Source organism: Rhinolophus sinicus, chromosome 17 (assembly GCF_057876585.1).
Source record: "Rhinolophus sinicus isolate RSI-liver-muscle chromosome 17, RSI-T2T, whole genome shotgun sequence".
NCBI classification, from domain to species: domain Eukaryota; kingdom Metazoa; phylum Chordata; class Mammalia; order Chiroptera; family Rhinolophidae; genus Rhinolophus; species Rhinolophus sinicus.
The window spans coordinates 115,236,048-115,250,992 of record NC_142517.1 but is presented as its reverse complement, the minus strand read 5'-3'; the positions used below and the strand labels follow the sequence as shown (position 1 = coordinate 115,250,992).

General features: G+C 42.8%; 1 long non-coding RNA gene across 3 annotated transcripts in view; it reads right to left on the bottom strand.

The window, feature by feature from the left end:
* Positions 1–6,153: 6,153 nt before the first annotated feature.
* LOC109438113 (uncharacterized) overlaps positions 6,154–14,945 on the bottom strand; it is a 76,296-nt gene continuing 67,504 nt past the window's right edge. The window contains exons 4-5 of one of the 3 annotated variants that reach the window (XR_012497265.2): positions 10,977–11,123; positions 6,154–9,839 (exon numbers count right to left, since the gene is read on the bottom strand). This is a non-coding gene — a long non-coding RNA (uncharacterized LOC109438113). The remainder of the gene's footprint in view (positions 9,840–10,976; positions 11,124–14,945) is intronic. The other 2 variants (XR_012497262.2, XR_012497268.2) reach the window with 2 other exon arrangements.

Here is a 14,945-nt window from a genome sequence, read left to right as displayed (position 1 = left end):
ATTCCCACATGGGCCAGTGAGCTGCACCCTCCACAACTAGATTGAAGGACAACAACGTGGAGCTGATGGACCCTGGAGAAACACACTGATGTCCAATATTCCCCAATAAAATTAAAAATATATATATTAACAAACAGAATTCAGCAATACATTAAAAAGATCATACACTACAATCCAGTGCGATTCATTCCTGCTATGCAAGGTTGATTTAATATCCACAAATCAATTAATCTGATATGCCACATTAACAAAATGAAAAATAAAAATCACATGGCCATATCAATAGATGTAGAAAAAGCATTTGACAAAATCCAACAATCATTTATGATGAAAACTCTTAGCAAAATGGGAATAGAGGGATTGTATCTCAGCATAATAAAGGCCATATACAATAAACCCAGAGCTAACGTCATACTCAATGGGGAAAAGCTCAAAGCATTACCCTTAAAATCAGGAACAAGACAAAGTTTTCCCCCTTTCACTACTTGTATTCAATATAGTACTGGAAATTCTAGCCACAGCAATAGGCAAGAAAAAGAAATAAAAGGCATCCAAATTGAAAGAGCAAAGTAAAATTGTCATTATATGCAGATGACATGATACTATATATAGAGAACCCCAAAGATTTTACTAAAAAATTATTAGAACTAATAAATGAATTTAGTAAAGTAGCAGGATACAAAATTAACATTCAGAAATCAGTTGCCTTTGTATACACCTATAATGAACTTTCAGAAGGAGAAATTAAGAAAACAACCCCATTTACAATTGCCTCAAAAACAATAGAATACTTAGGAATAAATTTAACCAAGGAAATAAAAGACCTGTACTCAGAAAATTATAACACACTGAAGAGAGAAATTGAAGAAAACACAAATTAATAGAAATATATACCATGTTCATGGATGGGAAATAATTAATATAGTTGAAATATCCATACTAACTAAGGCAATATATAAATTCAATACAATCTCTATCAAATTACCAATGACATTTTTTTCACAGAACTAGAACAAATAATCCAAAAATTTATATGGAATCATTCAAGACCTCGAATAGCCATAGCAATCTTGAGAAACAAGAACAAAGTGGGAGGTATCATGCTACCTGACATCAAAACATATGACAAGGCTATAGTAGTCAAACAACATGGTATCGGTATAAAAACAGATACATACACCAGCAGAACAGAATAGAGAGCCCATGCCTATATGGTCATTTAATCTATGGCAACAGAAGCAACAATTTACATTGGGATAAAGGCAGTCTATTCAATAAATGATGCTGGGAAAACCGGACACATGTATGCAAAAAAATGAAACTGGACCACTTCCTCATGTCATTTACAAGAATAAATTCAAAATGGATTAAAGACGAGCAGGGCGCACTTTTTGAGTTCTCCGTCTGATCTTATCACAAACGGGAAGCTTATAACCCATCAAAGGACTCTCTGCTCATCACGCAGAACAGCGAAGAGACTCACGCAGGGATTACTTGCAGGTGGGGAAAATTGGGCGAGCAGGGGAAGAAGGAAGGGAGTGCAGTGGAGACGCACCGCACCTGCGGCGGTGGGGATGCGGGGTGGAATCGCGGTCCACACCTGTGCTGTGGGGACTTGGTGGCTGTAGAAATACAGCCCGCACCCTCGGGTTGTGGAAATCTGCCCAACACCTGTGCTTGAGAAAATCCAGCCCACACCCACGGCTACAGATACGCAGGAGATCCCAGGACGAAGGAGAGCGCGGAAGCCAGGAGATAGGCTCTTTGCCCTGCGTCCCACAGCGGACCTCTCCTGCTGTGGGGGCAGCATATCCAGCATTTGAGGCAATAACCTCAGCTGATACCTCCAGTTAAGCTTTAGGCCAGACAAAGGACACAAACTCAATACCTGGGCCCCTCTCCCCACTCTTCCGACCCTACCCCCGCCTTTCTAGAGACTTGATCTGGCCCCGGCACTAAGGAGCAGTGGCAGATTACAGAGGAGCCTTGGCGCTCGGGCTCTGAGAAGACTGGCGGGAGGCTCTGGCCCAGGGAGGAGGCTGAGAGGAGTGTGGTTTTTGCTGGCTAGGAGAGAGGGACTCCTCTGTCCCCAGCCACCACCATTTCTGGCCTGCGGGAAGGGTGTGACACAGCTGTGCTGAGAAAGAGAGGACCCTTCCTTCCGTCCCCAGCCCCCACCCTTTCTGGCCTGCCTAGGGCGGGGCAATTACATCCACGGAGGCACTCCCAGGGATCAGCAGTAAGCTGCAGACGCAGCTCCCAGCTTTCAGCAGCTGAGAAATCTCCCACCAGCCACACACACAAACAGGGAAGAGGTGCCCTAAGACTCAGGAGAATTGGACACAGGGCTGGTGATGCTACTCTCAGTGTGCATATGTGCAGGCAAGGGCAGAAACTGCACTGGCTTTGTAAAAACTACCGTCCAGAACCCTCAGCCCCACGCATCTAAAGCTGTAGTCCCAAAATCACTCTGGGCACCAGGTGACCGGCTCTACCTGCACAATACGCAGGGGACTCTGTGCTACAGCAGAGAACAACCTGGAGATTACTTGGTGGGCTTAAGCCACGACTGGCGCTGCTTTTTGTTCTGTTTTGAATTGTCTTTATATCTTTGACATCTTTGCCTGTGTTGAGTGGGGGTTGTCGGTTGTTTTTTACATGTGAATGTATTTGATTTTTTCTTTGTTGTTGTTGTTGTGCTTGGTGATGTGCTTTGTTCTGAAATTGCCCTACCAGGGCCCAGCTTAAGAGGCACGAGATTCAACATACCCAGAGGCCAACTCCAGACCAAACCAGAGTACTACCGGGTTTGACCTACCAGGGTGACACACCCAGGGGGGATTCTTTAAAGGCACAAGAGCCCATAGAGGCCAAAACACATCTAAACGGTCAACCCTCATGCAGCAGAACACCCTGCGGTGGGAAGAGCCAAGTCTCACAACTAGTCAGCCTAGGAGTTAACCCCATCTACTCACAAGCGAAAAGAAATTAAAGATCTTCTTTAACAGGGCAATATACACAACACAAGAGTCACTTTTGGAGCACACGCAGGGGAGAAGAACGAAGTAGTGCAAGTGAAATATAAAGGACACATATTACATACGAACCCAGCAAGAACTAAGAACTCCAGGGCATCTACCTAATACGTCGAAGCAAACATAGAGAGTCAGCCAGAATGAGGAAACAAAGAAACATATCCCAAATAAAAGAACAGAAGAAACCTCCAGAAATGGAACCAAATGAAGCAGAGGTAACCAAACTATCAGAGACAGAGTTCAGAACACTGATGATAAGAATATTTACAATAGTCAAGATATGGAAACAACCAAAATGATCATTGATAGAAAATTGGATTAAGAAACTAGTACATTTATACAATGAATTATTACTGGGGTATAAAAAAAGAATGAAATCTTACCATTAGCAACAATATGGATGGACATTGAGAATATTATGCTAAGTGAAATAAGTCAGACTGAGAAACACCAATGCCACATCATCTCACTTATATGTGGAATCTGAGGAACAGAATAAATGAGCAAACAAAACAGAAATAGACTCAGAGATATAGGAAAAAAACCTGTTGGCTGCTAGATGGAAGGGAGAGGGGATGGGATAGAACGTGAAAAGATTAGAAAATGCAAATTAGTAGACACAATATAGTCATGGGATATGAAATACAGAATGGGGAATCTAATCAACAATGCTGTAAAGATTATGTAAGGTGTCTGATGGGTACTGGACTTATCAAGGGAATCACTTCATAGACTGTGTAGATCCCTGACCAATGGACTCTACAACTGAAGCTGAAGTAGAATTATATTGTATGTTAACTATAAGAATATATATATATATATATATATATATATATATATATATATATACACATATATATGTGTATATATATATTCACAGGAGGTGGAGTGTAGAATGAGGAAGATAGTTAATGATATTTTAACAGTTATATAAGAGGTCAGAGGGTAGTAGCTTGGGGGAAGGGGTTTTCACTTTGTGAGAGGTGTAAATGTCTATTATGTTGCTTCATAAACCTGAAATAAATAAATAAATAAATAAATAAATAAATAAATAAATAAATAAATAGGAAACTCTGGTGTCCACAGGCAGGGACAATGCCCCTGTTTAGTAGGAAGCAGTTTCCAAAGACGGACCTTCATCCCAAATCCCTTGTAAGATTATAAAAACACAGATTTCTTGAGGGAAGAAGTTTACCATAGGCAGAAAGAACAGGGCAATGGGGAGATAGCAGGAGGAAAGGAAGATGTGAGGGGAAACACAGGAAAGAAAGGAGATGAGATCATTCTTAAGAAAAGGAATAGCTACAGCTAATTGTAAGGAATTATAATGCTATTACCATTGGGGGCAGGGAAAAATCTCTACCAGCTGTGTAGCCATGACAGTTCTCATGAGGGCCAAGTGAGGACAAGGTAATCCCACCACCCTATGGTAAGGCGTGGTCAGAGAGGACAGCGGGGACCTACCCCGGGAACACCTGGGACTCCACCCCTTAAGCTAGAGTATTTGGCGCTCTCATTTGAATAAAATCCTAAGACTTTGTTCTTCAGCACAGTCTCTCTTCTTCTGGGTCTGCTCACTCTCACGCTGTCCTGAGAGTGTACCTCACTCTTTTCTTTCTCTTAATAAATCTACTGCTTGTTCAGCTCTGTTTGCATTACTTGTTGTGTCCTGCACGACAAGAGCTGTGGGAAGCAAGAAGGGCAGCGAAGGGTTAAGAAAGACAGTAGCCAAGAATAAAGTGTAAAGGGGGGGGGGGGGGGCAAGGGACTCAAGCCTCAAGGGCTGAGCCCCAAATCAGGTCAACACATAGCTTTTTATTCCTTAAAAAATGAGGAAGTAAAGCTTGTTAATCTCAAGGTCTGTGAGTTCCGTGCCTGCTGGCTGTTTTCCCGAAAGTCCCCATTGTGCTCCAGCACATACTGTGCCTTCACACACACAGGCACAACCCCGGGGGATGGAGTCATTGTTCTGAAACCATCCATTGAAGGGGAGTGTGGGGACAGAGCCCCAGAAAGTAGTTTACAGGCTCTCGGCCTCACGTGGAAGGGGGCTGGCTCGGGTGGTAGATGGCCGTCGGCTGTGGCCGGTTAGCCAATTGGCCACTGGTATAACTGCTGCAGCTACGGAGGAGAGCCGAGGATTGCCGAGGAGCCGAGGAGAGCCGAGAAGAGAGGAAGAGAGTAGAGGAACAGAGCTGAGGAGAGTGGAGGAGAGTTGTCGGTCGGTGGGCGGAAAGGCAGACGGCATGTCACGCGTCCGGTGGGCCCAGCCTCCAGTGAGACCATAGTGGTATGACTCCCCTACCTATGGCTCCGTGGGTGTTCCTTTTTGGCCTCACCATATCCTGCGTTCTTGTGTGGGGAGCGGGAGCAGAGACCCTGCAGGCCGCCCGGCACGACAAATGGCTCAGCGAGCAGGGTCTCCCGCATGACAGGGAGTGACCAATATCATTCCACTGGGTCTCAGTTTGCTGAGACATCCCCTCAAGAAAACTTTACCAATATCTTTCCATCAGGCCTCAGGTTGCTGAGGCACTCCCTTGTGATATTCTGGGGCAGGTGCAGGAGAACAAAGGGTTCGGCAGCTGTAAGACAACAGTTACTTATTTGGTTTTGTCCTGAAATTCCTTCCTGCGGTGATATAAGAACCTTTTTCTTCAGTAAAAAACTCTTCTATTTCCTTGCAATTATCTTGTTGAAGATCCTTTGTTATTTTATTAAGAGGTAGAATAGCACAAGGCAAGCTCTCCGGAGTCTGGCTGCACACGAGGCCCCACCACCAGCCTTGTGGCTACTTTATCAAGTGAGTTAACCTCTCTCAGCACAGGGTACTGGTAGATGTTTAACAATCAGCTCTCTGGGGGGGAGGGGCTAAAATATAAGCCCTGATTTGTACACTTGTCAATTTCTGTGGTGTAAATATCCCCACCATAGCAGATTTCAAACTGCCAACCTAATACCATAAAATGGAGAGTTGGGGAAACAAGAATAGCAGCTCACTATAAGACAGTGTTTCTGCCATACAGATACGACAGACATCAATAACCTCTGAAGCACAGACGCTAATGAAATGCTTTTGATGATGAATTTTAAGTATTTATTACCTTTGTTTCTAATATAATTTATTTACTTATAATTTTGTGTAATCAAATTTTTAACAAGAGTCATGATTAACCACTAGGTTGCCGAATTCCTGGAAGTTTTACATTTAGCGCTGGCTCCTGCACACAGCAGTCTCTGAGTCTTACCTTTCTCACCTGTGAAATGGGAGGCATAAAAACAATAACGCTTAGTGGTGAGGATGAAAGAAGACCATACCTTGGAGCACACAGTAAAGATTCAGTGATGTACTTGGTCCAGTGAACATCAACTAAAGAGTTCCTCTCTCCCCCAGGCTGGGTAGAGAAAGCAGTGAATGGGGCCGGTATTGGATCTCTACATACAGGGGAAGCCAGTTTTAGAATTCCAGGGTAAGAAACAGTCAGAAGAGTATGAGCTCACCACCCCTAAGCCCAGGAATTGGAGGTGCTGTAATTAGTTTAACTCTTCCGTACTGATGGTCATTTAGGTTATTGCCAATATTTTGCAGGGAAAGTAAATGCTGCTATGAATAATTTTGTACACGTGTGCATATTTCTGTAGGATAAGTTTCTCAAACTAAAATTGCTAGAACAAAAGGCATGTTTATTTGTAGTTTTGAAATCTATTTTCAAATCACCCTCCTTGAGGAGCTATAACAATGTAAAGTTTGATAGTCATTACATTTAATGTTTTCAGAGTATTCCACTGAGTAGAAGAATCAGAATTGATTAACACATTCCCTTATTTTTGTAAGTTTAGGCTATCAATAGGGAAATCTCCTTCCAAAGTTCTATACACTGAGAACTTGATCCTCTGACTTATAAACCTTCTCAGCTCTCCATGGAACAACAGAAGCTCAAGCACCTAACTCTATGTACAACAATGTATTCCTTAAGCAAGTGTAAAACTAACATTTTTATAAATAAAATTGAACAACTAACAAAAGGATACAGCAGAGTTCAGTAGAAACAACTAAGATTTTAGGGTCAAAAGGCATAATTTTTCATCTTTCTCTTATAACCTGTGTGACTTTCAATAAGCCACTTAGACTTCCTGAGATATATTATAATTTAACCCTCTACAAATGTATCTATTAGTATATATTTTGACATGAGTGACAATGTATGAAAAATCCATTGAACTGAGTTGGTACCAGTTCAGGAACCATGTCTGAATACTGTTTCATCCCCCGTGTCCAGAGTAGTTCCTGGAATGCAGCATGTAATCAATACATAATGAATGAATGAACCATATTTCATCCTCTTGTCCAATGTCAGGTAATACACAACCAAGAAAACTTAAAGGTAGCTAAGGGAGAGCTCTTACAGGTACGTCAAACTCCCAGTCTGGAGTACTATCTCTCCATGTGATCAAAGATATCATGATTGTCCCCAGCTTTACTTTATTGCAAGTGAAGAGATGTTAGGAAGATGTCAGTCATCACCAGTGTGCAACAAACCACTCCTATCTAGTGGTGTAAACTAATGGGCGTGTTATTATGCTCATGGATGCTGTATATCAGCAATTGGGAGAGGGCACAGCAGGGATGGCTTGTCTCTGCTTCACAGCTGGGCCTCAGTTGGGACGACTTGAATATCTGGGGGTGACCCGAGGCAGGGGATGGGAATCATCTGGAAGTTTTTTTACTCTTATGTCAGACACCAGGCTTGGGCTCAGCTGGGACTATCAACTGGAGCATGTACATGTAGGATCCAACAAGGTATGTCCCAGGAAGGAACATTTCAAGAAAACTGGTGTTCCAAGAGAACCAGATGGAAGCTGCATGGCCTTTTGTGACCTCTCCATGGAGGTCCCGTAGCATCACTTCCAACATATTTTATTGATCAAAACTATCACTAGCACACTGAGAGTCAAGTGAGGGGCTTAGGACCTCCTACCTTCTTTCCCCCATGGGGAATGGCAAGATCACATTGCAGAAGAACACTTGGGATAGATTTGCAGCCATCTTGGAAAATACAATCTCCCAAGGAAGGGGTGGGGCATACAAAATTGCATGAACACGCAAACTAGTGGGAAAAAATGATAGATAAACAGATAATCACATAAAAATAAAATAAATCGCAAGGTAGTTATTTCTCTCTCTTTTAAATGCTTCCATAAGAATTATTTCCCCCCCTTTGATAACAGTCATCACATTTACATGTTTTCATTTATTTTCTGTCTTCTCACTAGACTGAAATCTCCATGCACCTAGTTCCCTGTGCCTAAAATATTACCAACTTCATAACAGGTACTTAATAAATACTTGTTGAATTTTTATCTTGATTAGATGTTGAATTGATAATATTTTGGAGATATTTGATTAAATAAATGTATTGGTAAAATTAAAAACATAATAATAAATATTCGTTGAAAGAGTGGATGAATAAAATGTTGTTCTCCAATAGTTGTGGAAAGGCTGTGGGAGTCCAGGCAGTAACAACTCAGTTTGAAAGAAATGACATTTAAGTGAGTCTTGAATGATTTAGAAGGATGAATAACAGTTTTCTGATGAAAAGGGTAGGGGATATATTTTTGTCCTTAAATCTCTTTCAGAGACTTCTGTTAGCTAAGTTTAAGTAGGCATAGCCTCATCGTAAGTCTATAGATGGCAGCAGTTATGATGTTTTGGGTTGCAAGTGACAGAAAACAGTGACTGAGCTGGCTTCAAAATAAGCATTGTATTGTATCACATCACAAGAAGTCTGGAGGGGGGCAGATCGGCCATCCTCAATGCCATCCTGCCTCAGTGTCAGCTCAGGTCTTTTATGGTTGCAGGATGGAACCCACAAGTAGTAAGCATCACATGCAGACAAACAATACCCAATTGAAACAACACTGTTTCTCCTTTTGAGTAAAAATGTTCCCATAAGCCCCTTGTCAGATTTACCTCACATTGGTGCACTCCGTTATTGGCTAGTTTCCAACGCACATGTGTAACCTAAATACTGATAAAAAAAAAAGGGAGCAACAGGATCAGGTGGGGCAGTCACAAGTTGCTTCTTGGGACTTGGACTGGAGCTCCTGCCTCGCCTGAAGCACATGGCTGTGCGGAAAATGGTTGATTCACAAACAAAACAAAACAAAAACCTGGGGTTCTGTTGGGAAGGAGAAAGGGGAGATGACTCTTGGGTAGGTAATCAACAGTGTTCACAGCATTAAGCTTTAAGAAGGTGATAGTTCTGTCTTCTTTGTAGATGACTTTCACCTAGCACTTTTGTCTATTTTCTTTTCTGTCTTTTGCTCATTTCCTTTCTCATTCTGCATTAGATTTATTCGTTGAATAAATCCCATGCTACATCAATGAAAAGGTGTGATGTATAGAGTACATGTATGAATCTAATTAATTAAAAGTACAGTGCTTAGATAGAGTTTAGTTTCAGGTAAAAACCTTGATCCAGATTCTTCTGTTACTCCCTGATCGCCTAGTCACACCCAGCTGTCTGTTACTCATACTGGGCTCTTAGGAGGTCTTGTGCTTCTACGTGTGCTGATGCCTCTGCCGCGAAAGACCTTCTTAGACTTCTCATCTGTAGTGGATACTGAATATTGCCTCTGCAGGCCTCTTTCCTTTATGAAGAGATTTGAAACCTCGAAACGACATTTCCCAGACTCCCTTGCAGTGAGGGTGTGGTTCTGAAATAAGTTCAGTCAAGCAGGCGTACTCCTTTGAGATTTGGCAGGCAGATGCAAGGAGAAGGCACCATTCTGCTGGGGTTGCTGCTGGAAAGCAAGATTTGAGAGGGAAGGTTAATAATAGCTGTTCAACGCTGCTGGCCTCAGTGTCCTGTTTCAGTGTCTAGTCATAAGTTTCATAGGTGTGAAGGGCAGTTGCAGCAGCAACACTATTCTGACTTTCGGAACATAGCTCCTGTAGTGGGCACTTGAACTCAGTATTCCCGGGGTAGGCCCCTCACTTCTGCCCCTCCAGACCTCCCATCAATTTTGTAAGATCCTGCTTCAGTTTCAGTATTAAATCATTCTCTGCTTGCAGACCACCCATGGTGGTTTCTGTTTCCTGTACTGAACCCTGAGTGACAGATCACCTAACTCGTATTCAGCCTTCCACGCACAGCTTGGGTCCTCCTTGAGCCACCAGGTTGGCCTAAGTGACTCCTCTGCACTCCGCTTGTGCCCTGCCTGTTAAGTCCACGCCTCATCATGTTTGCACCCCTGGTGCCAGTGCTTGGCTCACAGCATGTCCAGCATCAGTATTTATTGAACTGAAACGTCCTCTGCCAGGATACCAGGAAATCTAGCCTGAGGGGCATCCCAACTCAGATCAGGACTGCAAAGCCCAAAAACAAGTTGGCTCTACACTTATACTGGATTCTACATGAATTCAGAGCCCTCAGTTTTCACACACTTTATCCTACCCTGCACACACACAAGAGGCCACACAGAATTGAAGGTTTGACCTGGTCCTCAGGAAAGGGATGCTAAGGTACAAGGGAAGTTGTTCATCTCAAGGTTTACCATCTGGTGGTTCTCAGGGCCGTCTATTGCTGGGACTACAGTGGCCTATAATTGATGACAGCATACGGTTTGGAGTCAGAAAAATCCAGGTTGGAAGGTGTGTAATCTTGGCTCACAAGTTACCTAACTTATCTGAACCTCAGTTTCTTCATCTATAAAACAGGGAAGACAACATCAGTCTTACAAAACTCTTTGGGGTAAAAGAGAGTATATATGTAACATGCTAAGCACAGTACGTACACATTGGAAACGCTCCATGTCCATCACTTGCTGTTACAATGGTCGTCATTGTTGTTATCTATACCCACAATTCTGTAGCTTTACATAATTTTTCCTTCACCTCAGACTCCCATGGAATTAGACTAAAATACACTTCTCTAATACCTTCTCCCAAGGTGTTCCATTGTACATACTGATGTGATTAACGCTTTTTGCAGACGATCCAGCCAGGCCCAATCTGAGGCTGTACTGAGGAAATAACAAAACCAGCCGTGTCAGTGGTTGTCCACATGAGTTGAAAATCAGAATCTCCTGGAGAGTTAAAAACAAAACAGCACCAAAGCCATTATGGAAGGCAGTGTGGAGGTTCCTCAAAGAATTACGAATAGAATTGCCATATGACCCAGCAATCCCTCTCCTGGGTATCTACCCAAAAAATCTGAAAACATTTAGAGATAAATACACGTGTGCTCCAATGTTCATTGCAGCTTTGTTTACGGTGGCCAAGACATGGAAACAACCAAAATGTCCTTTGATAGATGAATGGATAAAGAAGTTGTGGTATAGATACACAATGGAATACTATTCGGCGGTAAGAAAAGATGATATAGGAACATTTGTGACAACATGGATGGATCTTGAGAGAGTAATGCTGAGCGAAATAAGTCAGACAGAAAAAGCAGAGAACCATGTGATTTCATTGATATGTGGTATATAAACCCAAAACAACAAAAGAACAAGACAAACAAATGAGAAATAGAAACTTATAGACACAGATAATAGTTTAGTGGTTGCCAGAGGGTAAGGGGGATGGGGGGTGGGGCGTGGGAGATGAGGGTAAGGGAGATCGAATATATGGTGATGGAAGGAGAACTGACTCTGGGTGATGAACACACAATGGGATTTATAGATGATGTAATATAGAATTGTACACCTGAAATCTATGTAATTTTACTAACAATTGTCACCCCAATAAATTTAATTTAAAAAATAAATAAATAAATAAATAAATAAATAAATAAATAAACAAAACAAAAAAAAAACAGCACCAAACACAAATGAAACCAAACAACAATGTCTGGGGTCCTCAACCAGAGACGCTGACTTAATGGGGCCCGAGCACCAGTGTTTCTTAAAGCTCCCTGGGTGACTGTGACGTGCAGCTGAGCGCCACTGCTCAGTGTGGGAAAGAGGAGTACTTCCATTATCTCTGGGGGAAAAGAAAGCAGCTTTCACTTTTCTATACTCTCCCCGTGGTGGGGGAGCACAGAGGACTAAAAGATTATAGTGGGATTATTCCACTTCTGATGTGAAGAAGACATTCTCATTATGAACCTGGACAAATGACTCATCATGTGAACCCTCTGGTTGGTATATTGATTTCTTGGCTAGAGGTGTCTGATCTGATGAGGAGTAATCAGAAATGCTCTAGGAGCCAGTCTGGAAATACTTGTGAGGGATTCACTCTGGGTCGTGTGTGTCTTTCCTGTGCCAGCACTGGGCATGCTCATGGGCTGGTTGCCCATGTCCCATGAATGCACTTTGATCCAAGGCAAGTGAAAGGATCCCTGTTTTGGCATCAAATTTAGCTAATAATTAAGTATGAGAGATAGCTGGCCACAACTGGAGGTTTGCTTAGACATGAAGTATATCTAAAAATGTAAGTTTTATTTTTCATCTTTAACGTGATATACAAAAGGCAATATACAAGATTGGGAAAACAGAAAAATAGAATGGACCCTAGTAGAAACTAGTAATAATAAGACTTATACAGACTTACCAGCTACTAGATGTGACTCTAAACCCTTTACCATAGAAATTCATTTACCCCTCACTACATCTCCATGTGGTAGAAAACTATTTGTAACTCCATCTTACAGACAAGGAAAGAGGACCTGGAGCAATTAGGCGATTTGCCTGAGGTGGCACAGCTGGCTAGTAAAGGCAGAGCCAAGATTTGGACTCTTGCTGCATTTAACAGGGTACAGTCTACTCACCTAGAGCTCATAAGGTAAGCTGTATTCAAGGATTCAATGCCAGTTGCTAAAGTTTTTAAAGCTCATCTCAGTTGTCATTCATTCATCCATTTATTTCACGACTATTTCCTGAAGGCATCATACTGTCAGGCTTGATTATCAAGATATGGAAGGGGATACAAAAGACTACAACCCATTCATTCCTATTCTAGTATTGAACTCTTAAGGGTCTCAACAGGATAATACAAGTATAATCAACACAAGTCTAGTGAGATTAAAAATGCTCTAACTATTCCCCGATGACAGACTCTAAAACCAATACTGTAAAACTTTTGGAAGGTCACACGCTTACTGATGGTTAGCATTATTGTCTGTCTTTTCATCAATTAACAAACACATCTTGGACAATAATTTCAGTTAAATTTCATGAATTTGGCTTTGTAGAAACATGTTTAATAGAGCAGTATTGTCTTCAATCAGACTTTTGGTGTTTATCGGATGGATGGATGAATGGATGGAAGGCTAGATGAGTAAATTCAAAGACTACAATGCACAGCAATGTTCTAGGTGCTTAAATACATCTTAAAAGAATTTAGTGTTTTCTAAAACTATTTCTTATTTATGAATAAGAAATTATGACTCAGGAGAAAATTTTGATTTCTATCCTTTCCAGTGACAAATAAGTAATTAAGTAAGCAAGTCATTATGGTGTCCGTTTTATCTGATTGTTGTGAGGATTACATGAACTAATGGAAATGAATTATCTAGCACCCTTAATACATGTTAAACAGTCAGCATATTTTCAACTGCCTTTAAACTGAAATAATATATGTAAAAAGGCAAAACTTCAAGTGACACAAAAAACTATACAATGCAAAATAAGTCTCTTGTAGCATTTTCTACTATTATTACTTCTATTATTAGAGCTCTCCAAGCACAAGTAACATTTCTCTATTGGCTAAGAAGACAGAGGTTTATAGTCCAGTAGATAACATTGAGTTAGAACCAAGTGAAATACTGATACCGTGCTAAGGTCTGGATGCATGCCGCCTAAAAAATTTAAAACTGAGAGACATGGTTGGTGGGGGAAAAAAGCAGGTTTATTCAGAGTGCCAGCATTCTGGGAGGATGGCAGACTCCTGCCCAAAGGCCTTTGTCGTGCGGGGCGGCCTGCGGGGTCTCTGCTCCCGCTCCCCACACAAGAACGCAGGATATGGTGAGGCCAAAGAGGAAAACCCACGGAGCCATAGATGGGGGAGTCATACCACTATATTCTCGCTGGCGGCATCCGCCTTTCTGCAATCCGCTCTTTCTAGCCCAGCCACCATCTTCTTGCTAGCCCCCATTCTTCTCTCTTTTTGCTAGCGTAGCCACAGCAGTTATATTAGTGGTCAATGGCTCACTGGTTACAGCTGACGGCCAACTAGCCACAGCTGATGGCCATCCCATCACAGTTGATGGCCATTTACTACCTGAGCCAGCACCTGTCTATGTGAGGCCGAGAGCCTGGAAACTACTTTCTGGGGCTCTGCCCCCACACTCCACCCCTACAGGCTCTCGCCTCACAATCTATGTGACAAGCGTCTTCCGCGAGGGGCCCTGTGCGAGGAGCCTGGAGGTGCATGCAATATCCTGGACACAGCCAGACTCTCTGGGCACAGCCAGGGTTTCTCAGGGCACCACCAGTACTTCTGGGCATGGCCAGACTTCCTGGACTTCTTAGGGTACCACTAGTTTTCCCGGACACAGCCAGAGTTTCTCAGGTCACCACCAGTACGTCTGGGCACGGCCAGACTTCCTGGGCTTCTTAGGGTACCACCTGTCTTCCCAGACACAGCCAGGGTTTCTCAGGGCACCACCAGTACTTCTGGGCACGACCAGACTTCCTGGACTTCTTAGGGTACCACTAGTTTTCCCGGACACAGCCAGGGTTTCTCAGGGCACCACCAGTGCTTCTGGGCACAGCCAGACTTCCTGGACTCAGCCAGGGCTCTCAGGCCACTGCCACTCTCTGTGGGCACAGCCACACTTCCTGGACACAGCCAGGGCTCTCAGGGCACTGCCACTCTGTGGGGACAGAGCCCCAGAAAGCAGTTTCCAGGCTCTCGGCCTCACATAGACAGGTGCTGGCTCAGGTAGTAAATGGCCATCAACTATG